Below are 15,329 nucleotides of genomic sequence, written 5' to 3' on the forward strand. Positions count from 1 at the left end.
TGTAAGTTGTCTCTTCACTTTGTTGATTGTTTTATCTGCTGTGCAGAAGCTTTTTAGCTTGATCTAATGACATTTGTCAGTTTTTGCTTTGGTTACCTGTGCTGTTGAGGTCTTACTCAAGAAATCTTAGCCCAGCCTATTGTCCCTGAAGCATTTCTCCAATGTTTTCTTCTAGTAGTTTTATGTCTTACATTTAGGTCTTTGATCCTTTTTTTTTTTTTTTTGAGACAGAGTCTTGCTCTGTCACCCAGGCTGGAGGGCAGTGGCACGATCTTGGCTTACTGCAACCTCCGCCTCCCGGGTTCAGGTGGTTCTCCTGCCTCAGCCTCCTGAGTAGCTGGGATTACAGGCGTGTGCCTCCATGCCCAGTTCATTTTTGTATTTTTAGTAGAGACGGAGTTTTGCCATTTTGGCCAGGCTGGTCTCGAACTCCTGACCTCAGGTGATCCACCTGGCTTGGCCTCCCAAAGTGCTGGGATTACAAGCGTGAGCCACTGCACCCGGCCTGATCCATTTTTATTTGATTCTTGTATATGGTGAGAAATAGGGGTCTAGTTTCATTCCTCTACATATGATTATCATTTTCCTAACATCATTTATTAAAAGGGTGTCCTTTCCCTAACGTATGTTCTTGGTGCCTTTGTCAAAAATGAGTTGACTGGGCCAGAGGCGGTGGTTCACAAGGTCAAGAGATCGAGACCATCCTGACCAACGTGGTGAAACCCCATCTCTACTAAGAATACAAAAATTAGCTGGGTGTGGTGGCACACGCCTATAGTCCCAGCTACTCAGGAGGCTGAGGCAGGAGAATCGCTTGAACCTGGCAGGCGGACGTTGCACTGAGCCGGGATCGCACCCACTGCACTCAAGCCTGGCATCAGAGTTAGACTCCGTCTCAAAAACAAAAACAAAACAACAACAAAAAAATGACTTGACTGTAAATGTGTGCATTTATTTCTGGGTTCTCTATTCTGTTTCCATTGGTCTGTGGGTCTGATTTTATACCAGTCCCACGTTGTTTTGGTTACTACAACTTTGTAGTATAAAGTCAGGTAATGTGATGCCTCCAGCTTTGTTCTGGATCCTCCATTTCTTTATTGTTGGGAACTAGCCTGTTACTTTCAGTTTATGGCAGTAGCTCAAGATGTTTTGTAGTGGGTAAGATTCAGCTGCTCATTTCCTACCTTGCTATCAACTTGTAATAAAAGCAAGCCCCAGGCCAAATTCTGCCCCATTCAAAGACATTTATTAAACCAATATTCATGGACCATTAGGCACAGAATATTTTATACAACCCACTCTGTAGGTTTCATGAAGTCCCAGCTTATGTCCTTTTAAATGATTTAATGACTATATGACATGAATGGTCCGCAGGAAGAGAACCAACATTTCAGAGACAGGATTTAATTATCTTTGTGGTCAGCATCAGGCAACCAGAAACTCTTCTAAAGCAACATCTGGATACAGGAGTGGTTCAGGGTCCAGGGTCTTGCACCACCTTTATAGGGGCATGCTAAAGGCCTCAATAGACTCTTACACCCTGTTCAGGCAAATGAGCAGAGCCTCTCAAATACGTTAGCATATTCATGTATCTTGATTCTCTTTAATTTCATCAGTGAGCCCTTTTCTATCATTGTCTCATGCTAATTACCAAGCCACTGATTTCACCATAAAATAAAACCAATTTCTAATATTTATGTGCTGATTAGCAAAGTATCTGCTATGAATCAAAATACAGATTACTCAAGTAACTTTTAAGGGGCACCTTCAACAGCCTTTCAGATATAACACTAGCTGACACCCCTGGGGTGTAGCTTGCCCTTGGAATTGAAGCTTAATTTAACTAGCAGGTACACAGCATTCCATTGTCAATGCTGCAGTATTTACAAGTGTGAAATGAAAAATATCTTGGGCCCCCAAAATCACTAAGGAAAACTCAAGCTGGAAACTGCTTAAGGCAAACTTGCCTCCCATTCTATTCAAAGTTATCCCTCTGCTCACTGAGATAGATGCATATCTGATTGCCTCCTTTGGAAAGGCTAATCAGAAACTCAAAAGAATGCAACCCTTTGTGTCTCACCTATCTGTGACCTAGAAGCTCCTTCCGGACTTCCTGCCTTTGCTTCAAGTTGTCCTGCCTTTCCAGACAAAACCAATGTACTTCTTACATATATTGATTGATGCCTCATGTTTCCCTAAAATGTATAAAACCAAGCTATCCCCCGATCACCTTGGGCACATGTCATCAGGACTTCCTGAGGCTATGTCACAGGCTGTCCACAACCTTGGCAAAATAAACTTTCTAAATAAACTGAGACCTGTCTCAGATTTTCTGGGTTCACACAAGTAAATTACAGCCATAAAGACACTTACTTAGACCTAAGAGAAAACAACAATTATTTTCATTAAGTACTGTGGGAAGCAAGTCAATACCAGAACACTGGTCTCAGGCTTTGTGACTATTTCATTCATCTCAACTTCTGTCTGAGAAGGAGACAATTAATATGAGATACAACTGAAATCTGTGAGATTGTATTGGGGACTACAAATTCCTAAGCATTCAAGTAAGGAAAGATTCTTGTTATTCAACAGAGGTTATTTCAGTACAAGTAAAAGGAAATATTATCTCATATGGCTCTTAGGAACTGGTTATCCCAAAGGTAGTTCAGGCTGCAAACAATTTATTCTGGGCTAAATCAAAGGTCACAAAGTGGCACCCCAGAAAATTTTTATTTGGCCTGAACAATTATTGAAATTCAAATTATTGAATTTGGGCCAGTACTTAAAAATCAGTTGCCATCCCCATAAAAATCTGGATTTCTGGTTTCTCTTGAAAAAAATCAGAAGATCTCACAATATTAGTTCTGCATTCCCTGCTGACATAAGGCAGCTGAAATCAAGGAATCACTATATCCCATAACAGCCATTTTATTTATTTATTTATTTTAACAGCCATTTTCAATTGTAGAAAGTGAAGTAGAGGTTCCTCTTCAAAGGGACTTTCCTCCCTGTCTAATTATGAATAAATAGTAACTTCTCTTAGAAGCAAAATGTATTCAAAGACCTGGGCTAACATTCTTAGGTATCTGCTAGCCGTAATAAAGAAATCAATGTACTTTGTGTTCTTAGCTCCCATATTTTAGCCTAGATATTTGCCCTGGCATGCTTATACTGGTCCCAGCAAGCATTAGGTCACAGCCTGTTCCTCTTCCTTATTTGGAGGTGTTTTTACGTTTCTAGCCTTCCACAAGTTGCTTCCACCTTCCTTTGTTCTCCTCTGCCTTTGCCTCTTTTGGAAAGTTCTAAGTTACTAGCCAATAGGGACAAGTACAGAATGTGAGGTCCCATTCCATCCAGTGGAAACCAGACACAGCAGTAGGGTGGTCGCTTCAGGTTATAAATGACCCTGTCTCCTTTGTTTGGGTGTGCTCTCATGGCAAGACTGCTAGCAAGTGGCACCCTTTCTGCAGAAAGTAAACTAGCCTTGCTGAGAGATCCTTTGTCTCAGTGTTGATTTTTGCGACACCAAGCACCTGTTCCCAACACTCTCCAGCTTGCTACAGTCCACACCGTGCCCCATTACTTCCCAACACTGAGGTCCAGTGCCAGTTACACTCCTTAACTAACCTCACCAGTTGAGCCTTGAAACATAATCCTAGGTGGATCATGGAACTGAATTTCTGCCCAATTCCTGCCTTGGGATAAGATGATATCTCTGCCTCAATAGACTCTTCATCAAAAGACAACATATACTCATGAAAAGATAAACCACACAATGGGAGAAGATATTTGCAACACATATAGCTACAAAGGGGTAGTACCGAAAACAATACAAAGAATTTCTACAAAATGATAAGAAAAAGACCATCAATCCAACAGAAAAGTGGGCAAAGAGATGAACAGGCAATTCACAGAAGAAACAGGAATGATCTGTAAACATAGGAAAAGATGCTCAACTCCACAGTGGTCCAGAAAATAAAAGTTTTTATCACAATAAAATATTATTTCACATTCATTATATTGGCAAAAATCTAACAATACCACCATCACCAAGAATTCTATGCATCACCAGTTGAATTTTGATTGGCCCAGTCTCTCTAAGGAATGGTTTGAACTCTCTAGAGAAGCTATTTATCCGAGGTACCAGAAGTTCCACCCTTGGGAATTAACTCTAGAGAAACCCTTGCAGAAATTCACAGTGAGACAGGTACAAATATGTTCATGGCCATACGGTTTGTAATAGCCCCAAACTGGTAACAACCTAAATGTTTGTCAGCAGAATAAAGTAGGACATATTCATACAATAGGGTAATATATAGTTGCCATATACATCAACAAGAATGATTCTCAAAACACATTTGACATAAAAATCAAGCTGCATAAGAAAACACACTATGATGCCATGTATATAAAGTTGCATACAAAGCAATAGTACATATTGTTTGGGGATACATCTATTAAAAATATGAGAATAATAAATACCAACTTTAGGATATTGATTACCTCTGTAAGGAAGAAAGGGGAATGAAATCAATGTGGGTCTGCAAGATTCTTTGGCTGTATTAGAAATGCTTTATTTCGGCCAGGCATGGTGGCTCATGCCTGGAATCCTAGCAGTTTGGGAGGCCGAAGTGGGAGGATTGCTTGAGCCCAGGAGTTTGAGACCAGCCTGGGCAACACAGCAAAACCCCATCTCTATTGTTAAAAAAAAAAATAGGTAAAATAAGAAAGAGATGCTTTATTTCTTGAGTTGGTTGGGTAATACTACCTAGTGGTGTGTTGTATTAGTCTTTTTTTTCTTTTTCTTTTTAGACAGAGACTCCCTCCATCACCCAGGATGGAGTGCAGTAGCCTGATCATAGCTCACTACAGGCTTGAACTCCTGGGCTCAAGTAATCCTTTTGCCTCAGCCTCCCAGGTAGCTGGGACTAGCGGCACGTACTACCACACCTGGCTAATTTTAAAATTTTTTTGTAGAGACAAGGTCTCCCTACGTTGCCCATGCTGGTCTTGAACTTCTGGCCTCAAGCAATCCGCGTGTCTCAGCCTCCCAAAATTCTGGGCTTACAGATGTGAGCCACTGTGCCTGGCCTGTTGTATTAATCTTTATACCTTTTTGTATTTATTAAATATTAAAAAACAAATTTTAAAATAAATGCATTTATTAATATCTAGTTTGCAGTTTTCCTCTTTTATTTCAGAGTTAATAAAAACGTTTTCCAGGCTGTATTAGTTTCCTGTTGCTGTGTAACAAATTACCAAAAATTTGGTGGCACACAAATTTATCTTGGAATTCTGGTCCCTTCCTCTATCTTTAGAACCAGCAGCAGCATCTGGAAATCTCTCTCTGTCCTCTGCTTCTGTCATCACGCTGCCTCTGAATCTGACCCTCCTATCTTCTGCTTAGAAGGACGCTTTTGATTACATTGGGCTTACCCAGATAATCCAGGATAATCTTCCCACTTCTCAAGATCCTTAACTTAATCACTTCTACCAAATCCGTTTGCCATGTAAGGTAACATATTCACAGGTTTGGAGGATTAGGACACGCACAACTTTTCAGGGGCATTTTTCTGCCTGCCACATAGGCCTTAAACACTTTTGTAGGCCCTAGTGCTGTGCCTATTGTGTGGAGTGGAAAAACCCCTGCCCTACTTAGCTCTTAGTAAATATCTGCTTTGGTTTCCCTGCCCTGGTAGAAAACCAGATGGCCACAAAGTAGCCAAAAGCTTAGCCCTGGAGGTGCGGGTGTGGGGATGGGGGAGAGAAAATCACAGAGGCTGGAAATTCCCAAGCTGGTGAATGGATCCACAACTACCAAGAGTGGTTCTGAATTAGAACAGTTAGGTCTCAAAATTCCTCAGAGCAGCCACACGGAATACTCTACAACAGAAATCTGATCAGTCACTCTCCTATGTAAAACCCCTTTATGGCTTCCCCTTGGCTTCAGAATAAGGAACAAAGTCCTTCAAGTGGTCCTAGAAGAGGGTTTCTCAACCTCAGCACTACTGACATTTGGGGGCGGAAAATTCTTTGTTGTCAGGGGCTATCCTCTGCATTGCAGGATGTTTAGCAGCATCCCTGGAGCACCCCCCAATACACTTGTGACAACCTTGCCAAATGTCCCTGGAGGACAAAATTGCCCTCCACTGGGAACCACTGCCCTAGGCAGTCCCACAGGATCTGGCCCTGTCCGTCTCCCCAGGCTCATCTGCTCCCCAGGGGTCCCCAGCCTGTGCTTTCTTCTTTAGCCACCTAAAGGGTGTCTCTCAACTGGACACCACATCCCTCCTGCCTCAGGATTTCTGCACACAGTCCTCTTCCTGGGCCGCCCCTCCCTATCTGTTTTCACCTGGCAAACTCCTTGTGTCTCAGCATAAAGGTTTCCTGCTCAGGCCCCCTGCCCTACCCCACCTCCAGAGCCCTACACTGTGTCCTGTGGCAACCCCACTTCTCTGCCACATGCTGCTTCCTGCCGCCTCCAGGAGAACAGGGACAGTGACTATCTGGTCCTCCCACAGTGCTAGTGAGTAGCAGCTACTTAGTCCTTATTATCTCATGATTGGCAGATACTGTCTCCTACCCTACATCTGTCCCACATTAGATGCCCAGAACCAGAATCAGATGTGAAGCCAAGTAAGTCCCCGAGGAAGAAGAGCTGAGGTTACTTGTCTGCTGCTTGTTGCATCTGGACTGTGGTGCTGGCCCTATTAAAGGTTAAACAGTAACTTAGGCTGTGATCTGAAAAAGGCTCTCCCTGAGGGCAGTGAGCCTAGGGTTCCCAAGGCTACACATCAGGAATCCTTTGCCCCAGGGCTCCTGTTAAATTATGCCCTCCCTGGGAGGGGCCAGTACCATGGGCCTGGCACCAGCTGCCAAGTGTCTGGGATAGGAGCCACACAGTAGTCACCCTACAGACAAGGACAGCCCAATGGGGAGAAGCCAGTGCTCTCAACCAAGAGACATTGCTTGAGGCCAGGAGTTCAAGACCAGCCTGGGTAACTCCTATGGTTTGGATTTGTGTCCCTGCCCAAATCTCATGTCCAGTTATAACTCCCAATCCTTCCCAGTCTGTAGGAGGGCCTGGTGGGAGGTGGTTGGATCATGGGGTGGATGTCCCCCTTGCTGTTGCCGTGATAGTCTGTGAGTCCTCACAAGATCCAGTTGTTTAAAAGTCTGTAGCACTTCCCCCACTCTCCCTTCCTCCTGCTCCGGCCATATAAGACATGCCTGCTTCCCCTTCACCTCCTGCCATGACTGAAAGTTTCCTGAGGCCTCCTCAGCCATGCTTCCTGTACAGCCTGTGGAACTGTGAGCCAATTAAACCTCTTTTCTGTTTTTTTGTTTTTTTTTGAGATGGAGTCTCACTCTGTCGCCCAGGCTGGAGCGAGGTGGCACAATCTCAGCTAACTGCAACCTCCCAGGCTGGAGTGCAGTGGTGCGATCTCGGCTCACTGCAACCTCCACCTCCCGGGTTCAAGAGATTCTCCTGCCTCAGCTTCCCGAGTAGCTGGGATTACAGGTGCGCACCACCATGCCTGGCTAATTTCTTATTTTTAGTAGAGATGGGGTTTCACCGTGTTGGCCAGGCTGGTCTCAAACTCCTGACCTCAGGTGATCCACCAGCCTTGGCCTCCCAAAGTGCTGGGATTACAGGAGTGAGCCACCGTGCCTGGCCTAAACCTCTTTTCTTTATAAATTACCCAGTCTCATACTGCTATGCCTTTATAGTAGTATGAGGATGGACTAATACGGCAACATAGCAAGACCCCTGATGAAGTTTCCTCTTGTCCACCCCATCCTGGCAAGGTAAATAACACACCACCAAAACTCAGCCTTGACCTCACCAAATGATCACTATGTCCCTGATTAAAAAGTTGTAACTGAGACTCTGAAATGGAATCCTGTGAACAACACTAAAGGACAGAGCCCAGCTGCTGGTTGGCGGCAGCCACAATGTCCCAGGACAGGAAGCCCATCCTGGATCCTTCTGTGCTTGCGTTCAGTTGTCCCTTCCTCTCCCACACAGCCTCCCAAAGCAAGCCCCACATTCTCCCTAAGTTGCTATTTTGTGAGTTGGGTTTCTCAACTTTAGTCAACATGTTGACAAATATATTCCTTGTATTATTATTCACTTAATATGTTCTTTTAGGTGCATATGCCTCTTTCCATAATAAAAATACTTTTTTTTTCTGCCAGTGTGGTGGCTCACACCTGTAATCCCAGCACTTTTGAAGGCTAAGGCAGGTGGATCACTTGAGGTCAGGAGTTCGAGGCTAGCCTGGCCAACATGGCGAAACCCCATCTTTACTAAAAATACAAAGATTAGCCAGTGTGGTGACGCACACCTGTAGTCCCAGCTACTCAGCAGGCTAAGGTACAAGAATTGCTTGAACTCAGGAGGCGGAGGTTGCAGTGAGCCAAGATCACACCACTGCACTCTAGCCTGAGCGAAAGAGTGAGACTGTCTCAAAAAACAAATAATAATAAATAAATATAGTTCTTTTCTGATTGTGTAACTCAATGTATGCTCATTATAAAAAATGCAAACAACACAAAAAAACACAAGGAAGCCAAAAACCACCTGAAATCTCATCAACCCGGGAAAACCACCATCAACATTTTGATGTCGTGCTTTCCTACATCTCTTTATCCAAATAAACACATAAATATGATTTTACACACATAAGGCATACTTTTTTTTTTTTTTTTGAAACAGAGTCTCGCTCTGTCGCCCAGGCTGGAGTGCAGTGGTGCAATCTCGGCTCACTGCAAGCTCCGCCTCCTGGGTTCACGCCATTCTCCTGCCTCAGCCTCTCCAAGTAGCTGGGACTACAGGTGCCCGCCACCACGCCCGGCTAATTTTTTGTATTTTTAGTAGAGACGGGGTTTCACCATGGTCTCGAGCTCCTGACCTCGTGATCCGCCCGCCTCGGCCTCCCAAAGTGCTGGGATTACAAGCATGAGCCACCGTGCCCGGCCAAGGCATACTTTTTTTGCTCAGATAAATGTATTCAAAAGGAAATGCTCTACTGGCATCATTAATAGCAAACTGCCATCACTTGCAAGAATAGAAGGTAACTCCTCCCAAATAAATACAACAAAAACAAAACAATGTGGCCGGGCTCAGTGGCTCACGCCTGCAATCCCAGTAGTTTGGGAGGCCAAGGCGGGCAGATCACCTGAGGTCAGGAGTTCAAGACCAGCCTGGCCAACATGGCAAAACCCCGTCTCTACTAAAAAATACAAAAATAAGCCAGGCGTGGTGCCAGGCACCTGTAATCCCAGCTACTTGGGAGGCTAAGGCCGGAGAATTGCTTGAACCTGGCAAGCAGAGGTTGCAGTGACCTGAGATTGCGCCCCAGCACTCCAGCATGGGCAACACAGTGAGACTCCGTCTCAATAAACAAAACAAAACAATTGACTAAATATCTGGTCAGATACCATAACTCACCAAGGCTCCCAATCCTGAGGCCCAGTCTCTAGGGGATAACAGGTGACGATTAGCAAGTGTTGTCAGGGAGGGGGCTTTATAGGTTAGCTTTTCTCCCAGGTGCAATTAGAAGGATTAAAAGAGAATGAGAAGGCCGGGCGCAGTGGCTCACACCTGTAGTCCCAGCACTTCAGGAGGCCCAGATGTGTGGATCACGAGGTCAAGAGTTTGTAGACCAGCCTGGCCAACATAGTGAAACCATGTCTCTACTAAAAATACAAAAATTAGCCGGACGTGGTGGCATGCGCCTGTAGTCCCAGCTACTCAGGAGGCTGAGGCAGGAGAATCGCTTGAACCCAGGAAGTGGAGGTTGCAGTGAGCTGAGATCGTGCCACCACATACCAGCCCAGGCAACAGTGTGACTCCGTCTCAAAAAAAAAGGGAGAATGAGAAAACGAAAATTTTTCTCTACTTCTACTGCTATCTGAGTCCACGTCTGCACAGTAGGTGAAACTTTCTAGGGTGATCTGTAAGCACCTTCCATATTCTATGGAGAAGGCAGGGGGCAGAACAAGTACCAGGCACTCCAGGGTTCGCTCCTGACAGAGGGGAAAGGCCATGTAAGCACCAGCGTCCTGCCCCCAGAAGCCTCAGAAAACTGTGAAGCCTCAAACAGCACCTCTGGGGCACAAGGTCCCTGACCCTCACCCTGAAAGGTCTCACCATAGCTGCCCTAGTCCCAGGCACCCCTCCTAACACCTCCAGAGCTGATAGGAAATTCCAGAGTTGCTTTTCCTCCTTCTTCACAAAGCCCCTTCTGTGGAAGGAGCCAACACTCCTAAGCAGGAGACGCAAAGTCTTGTGTGTGTCGGGGACTGTCAATGACAAGAGAAGCCCTCTCACCTTGGGCTGGATTCCCAGGTGCAGAGAGCAACAGCCAGGCCAGGCATGCAGGGGGAGGCAAGTGAGGTGCCCAGGGTGCAAAACTTAAGCAGGTGTTCACTCTCTGCTGCTGGCCATGAACTTGCACAACCCTGAGAACCAGTGCTTTGCTTGTCTCACCCTGGGCAGCAGAGTCGACCTGTGAACCATTCAATACATGGTGCCAGGACAAATGGGTATCCATGTGGAAAAAGATAAAATTGCATTCTTACCTATGGCATACGCAAAATAAATTCAACATCGGTCAAAGACTTAAAGGTAAAAGGAAATTATTAAAACTTTTAGAGGCTGGGCACAGTGGCTCATGCCTGTAATCCCAGCACTCTGGGAGGCCGAGGCGGGTGGATCACCTGAGGTCAGGAGTTCGAGACCAGCCTGGCTAACATGGTGAAACCCCGTTTGTACTAAAAATACAAAATTAGCCGGGCGTGGTGGCATGCGCCTGTAATCCCAGCTACTTGGGAGGCTGAGGCAGGAGAATCACTTGAATCCGAGAGGTGGAGGTTGCAGTGAGCCAAATCATGCCATTGCACTCCAGCTTGGGTAACAAGAGCGAAACTCCATCTCAAAAAAAAAAAAAAAACTTTTAGAAAATATAGAATAGGTTTATGATTTAAGTGTAGAGAATTTCTAAAAAGACACCAAAGAACAAACCATAAGTAAAAATGTTGATGGCTGGGTGTGGTGGCTCACACCTGTAATACCAGCACTTTGAGAGGCTGAGGCAGGAGGATTCCTTGAGCCCAGGAGTTCACAACCAGCCTGGACAACATAGCAAGACCTAGTCTCTACAAATAATAATAATAATAATAAATTAGCTAGGCATAGTGGCACATACCTGAGGGCCCAACTACTCCAGAGGCTGAGGTGAGAGGATTGCTTGAGCCTGGGAGGTAGAGGCAACAGTGAACCATGATTGTGCCACTGCACTCCAGCCTGTGTGACGGAGAGAGACCCCATCTCAAAAACATAAATAAAAATTAAACTATGTTCGTCATCTATGACTAGTTTTTTAAAGCCACCATAATAACCCAAGTGCAAAGACAAACTAGGAAAGTACATTTGCATTGCAAATAACTGACAAAAGGTGAGTATCACAATATGTAGGGGAATCAAAAAGATTTAAAAATACATAAAGAAGGCCGGGTGCAGTGGCTCATGCCTATATCACAGCACTTTGGGAGGCTGAGGGGGGCGGATCACCTGAGGTTGGGAGTTCGAGACCAGCCTGGCCAACATGGAGAAACCCCGTCTCTACTAAAAATACAAAGCTAGCCAGGTGTGGTGGTGCATGCTTATAATCCCAGCTACTTGGGAGGCTGATGCAGGAGAATCGCTTGAACCCGAGAGGCGGAGGTTGGGATGAACCGAGATCGCACCATTGCATTCCAGCCTGGGCAACAAGAATGAAACTCCATCTCAAAAAAAAAAAAAAAATACATAAAGAAAAATGGGCTGGGTGCAGGGGCTCACTCTTGCAATCCCACCACTTTGGGAGGCCAAGGCAGGAGGATCACCTGACATCAGGAGTTCGAGACCAGCCTGGGCAATATAGTGAAATCAACTGCACTACTAACCAAGGAAACGCAAGTTCAAATTAGCACAATGACATACCAATTCCTAACCATCTCATTGGCAAAAATGTAGAGGTCTGACAATGCCAAGTGATAGAGAGATTATGAGGAAATAAGGACCCCCTTAGCTTGCTGGTGGGACTGTGAATTAGGGAGGCAGCCTGGTACTGTCCAGGAAGTGCAAAAGGTGTGTGCACACGTGGTCACTACTTAGCTAGCTTCTTTTCCATCCTCAATTCTTCTGAAATATCGCTTCCCACTTCCTCTTCCTAATGCTCAGCTCTGAACGTATCCCTTTCCTTCTTTAGATGCCTTCAATGATTCCCTGTTGCCTATGAAGAAGTGCCAAACTCTTTAACTGGACACTTTAGCCTTCCATGATGCAACCCCAACTCTTGTTTTGGTGTATATCCCCTCTGCCCTATGTTCTTACAGCTCTACCTGTAAAACTAACAGTATGGACTGAAAACTCTCTCTTAAATCCTTACCCGCATGGAATGTTAATGAGAGAGAAGAGGAGTTGGGGGTAATCTACTTTAACACCTTATTATGTTACAGAAGAGAATGCTGAGGCCCAAACTGACTGAATGCTCTATCCAAGGCCACACAGCAAGATAGGGAACCAGAGACCCCAACTTTTCTGATCCCGGATAAGGGGTCTTACCATTGCATATCTCTTCCTGGGCTGAAGTATCTCAGGCCCAGCTATGGGGGTGCAAGCAGATTGTGCCTAATTGACACAGCCCAGGAGTGATAGCCACTGTTCGTCACAAAGCAAAAATATCTCAAGATGCTGGAGCAGGAAAGTACTTCCCATGCCAGCAGCCCACCGGTCCTGAAGCACCACATCCCGAAAGGGGATACCCTTGTGTTTACCTTGTCAACAGGGAGCAGCCAGATCGCTCTTTTGCTGTAATTGGGTTAGTCTTGTGGGTTGGCCCCCCTTTCAGTTGTCAAAAGAGATTATACAGAAATATACTGCTGCACTGACCATAGCTCAGGCGCAGGCTGAGGCTGAAGCAGGAGGGAATTTTCAAACACATTCGTTAATCACCGTAAGTAGCTGCGTGCTGCCAGCTGCAGTCAGTTTTGCTCCAAAAAGAGCTGAGGCTTCCCTGTAAACTGCAGCTTCCTCAGGAAGGTCCGGAAGCTGGTGAGGGTCTGTACTCGCCTTGCCTGTATCCCCATGCCTGAAGGGTTCATGACATTAAATCACAAATTAAAAACCACTGTGACATGGGAGACCACAGAAGAAAGGAAAAAAACTTCCCTCCTGTGTTTTGAATAAGGGGCCCCGCAGTTTCATTTTGCACTGGACCCCGTAAATTACAAAAGTGGCCCTGACCCCAGCTCAGCAGTTTCTAACCTCTAATGAGTGAGAAGGGGAACATTCGTTTTCTCAGAACCCCAGGGGAGTTGCTCTGGTTGAGTCCTGCACTGACCCAGGGTGGGGACCCAGGAGGCCCAACCATAAGGCCCCTGCATTGGCACCTGAAGGCATCTGTGGACTCAAGTCTGTGAAGACCTCTGACAGTCCACTGTCAGAACCCAGAGGTTTTCCACTTCAGCAAGCAAAAAAAGTACCTGGAGAGCATGTTAGAAATGGAAACTCTGCCGGGCATGGTGGTTCACGCCTATAATCCCAGCACTTTGGGAGCCTGAGGTGGGCAGATCACATAAGGTCAGGAGTTCAAGACCAGCCTGGCCAACATGGTGAAACCCTGTCTCTATTAAGAATACAAAAATTGGCCAGGCACGGTGGCTCACGCCTGTAATCCCAGCACTTTGGGAGACCAAGGTGGGCAGATCACAAGGTCAGGAGATCGAGACCATCCTGGCTAACACAGTGAAACCCTGTCTCTACTAAAAATACAAAAAATTAGCCAGGCGTGGTGGTGGGCACCTGTAGTCCCAGCTACTCAGGAGGCTGAGGCAGGAGAATGGCATGAACCTGGGAGGCAGAGCTTGCAGTGAGCCCAGATTATGCCACTGCACTCCAGCCTGGGTGACAGAGCGAGACTCCATCTAAAAAAAAAAAAAAAGAGAACAATTAACCAGGCGTGATGGTGGGTGCCTGTAGTCCCAACCACTCAGGAGGCTGAGGCAGGAGAATCACTTGAACCTGGAAGATGGAGGTTGCAGTAAGCTGCGATCATGCCACTGCACTCCAGCCTGGACAACAGACTCTGTCGCAAAAAAAAAAAAAAAAAAAAGACCAGCCTGGACAATATGGTGAAACCCTAAAAAAAAAAAAAAGAGAACAATTAACCAGGCGTGATGGTGGGTGCCTGTAGTCCCAACCACTCAGGAGGCTGAGGCAGGAGAATCACTTGAACCTGGAAGGTGGAGGTTGCAGTAAGCTGCGATCATGCCACTGCACTCCAGCCTGGACAACAGACTCTGTCGCAAAAAAAAAAAAAAAAAAAAGACCAGCCTGGACAATATGGTGAAACCCTGTCTCTACTAATAATACAAAAATTAGCCAGGCATGATGCTGCATGCCTGTAGTCCCAGCTACTCAGGAGACTGAGGCAGAAGAATCGCTTGAACTCGGGAGGCGGAGGTTGCAGTTAGCTGAGATCACGCCACTGCACTCCATCCTGGGCGACAGAGTGAGACTCCATCTCACAAAAAAAAAAAAAAAAGAAAGAAAAGAAAAGAGAAATGCAAGCTCTCAGATCCCTGTTCCAGAGATTCTGACTTAGTAAGTCTGTGTGAGGGGAGCTGGAAGGGGATGGCTGAGATTTGCATTTCTAACTTCCTTCAGGTTCACCAAAAGACGAGGCTATAGTCTGTGGTCTATGCTTAGCGTCACACTGGTAACCCCTTCGTTTCACAGATGAGGCAACAGGGACGAGGGATTGAAGTGCTCACCCAGTGAACTCAGTCCTCCTGGACAGGCACTGTGAAGGCCCACTCTGCACACTCAGACGGCACTTCCCACTGTGTCATGCCAGCTCTCGGGGAGTCTGAGGAAGGATGGCATGAGTTAGGGTCATGGTCTGAAAGTTTCCATAAATGCTTGTAGAGACAATGTGTATCCTAGAACTGAATGCTCCCCTCCTCATGTCACCCTCTGACATATTAGGTAAGCCAAGCAGCACTGGGGAACAGAAAGATCACCTTTCATCTGCTTTGAGCCTCAGTTTCCTTAATAACAGCCAATATTCATTACACTTATCAGGCATTTCACATGCACTAATCCTCTCCACAAACCTATGGGATAGGTTCTATTACTATCCTCTTTTACAGAGAAGGAAACTGAGACTCAGAGTTTAGGTAATTTGACTACAGTCATGTACCAGTGTGCAGAGGCGGGGCTTGAACAGATGCACTATGACTCAATAGCCCCAGCTCCTCTCCACCCTAAAGAAACTATG

The sequence above is a fragment of the Hylobates moloch genome, unplaced genomic scaffold, assembly GCF_009828535.3.
Source record: "Hylobates moloch isolate HMO894 unplaced genomic scaffold, HMol_V3 SCAFFOLD_15, whole genome shotgun sequence".
Classification (NCBI taxonomy): domain Eukaryota; kingdom Metazoa; phylum Chordata; class Mammalia; order Primates; family Hylobatidae; genus Hylobates; species Hylobates moloch.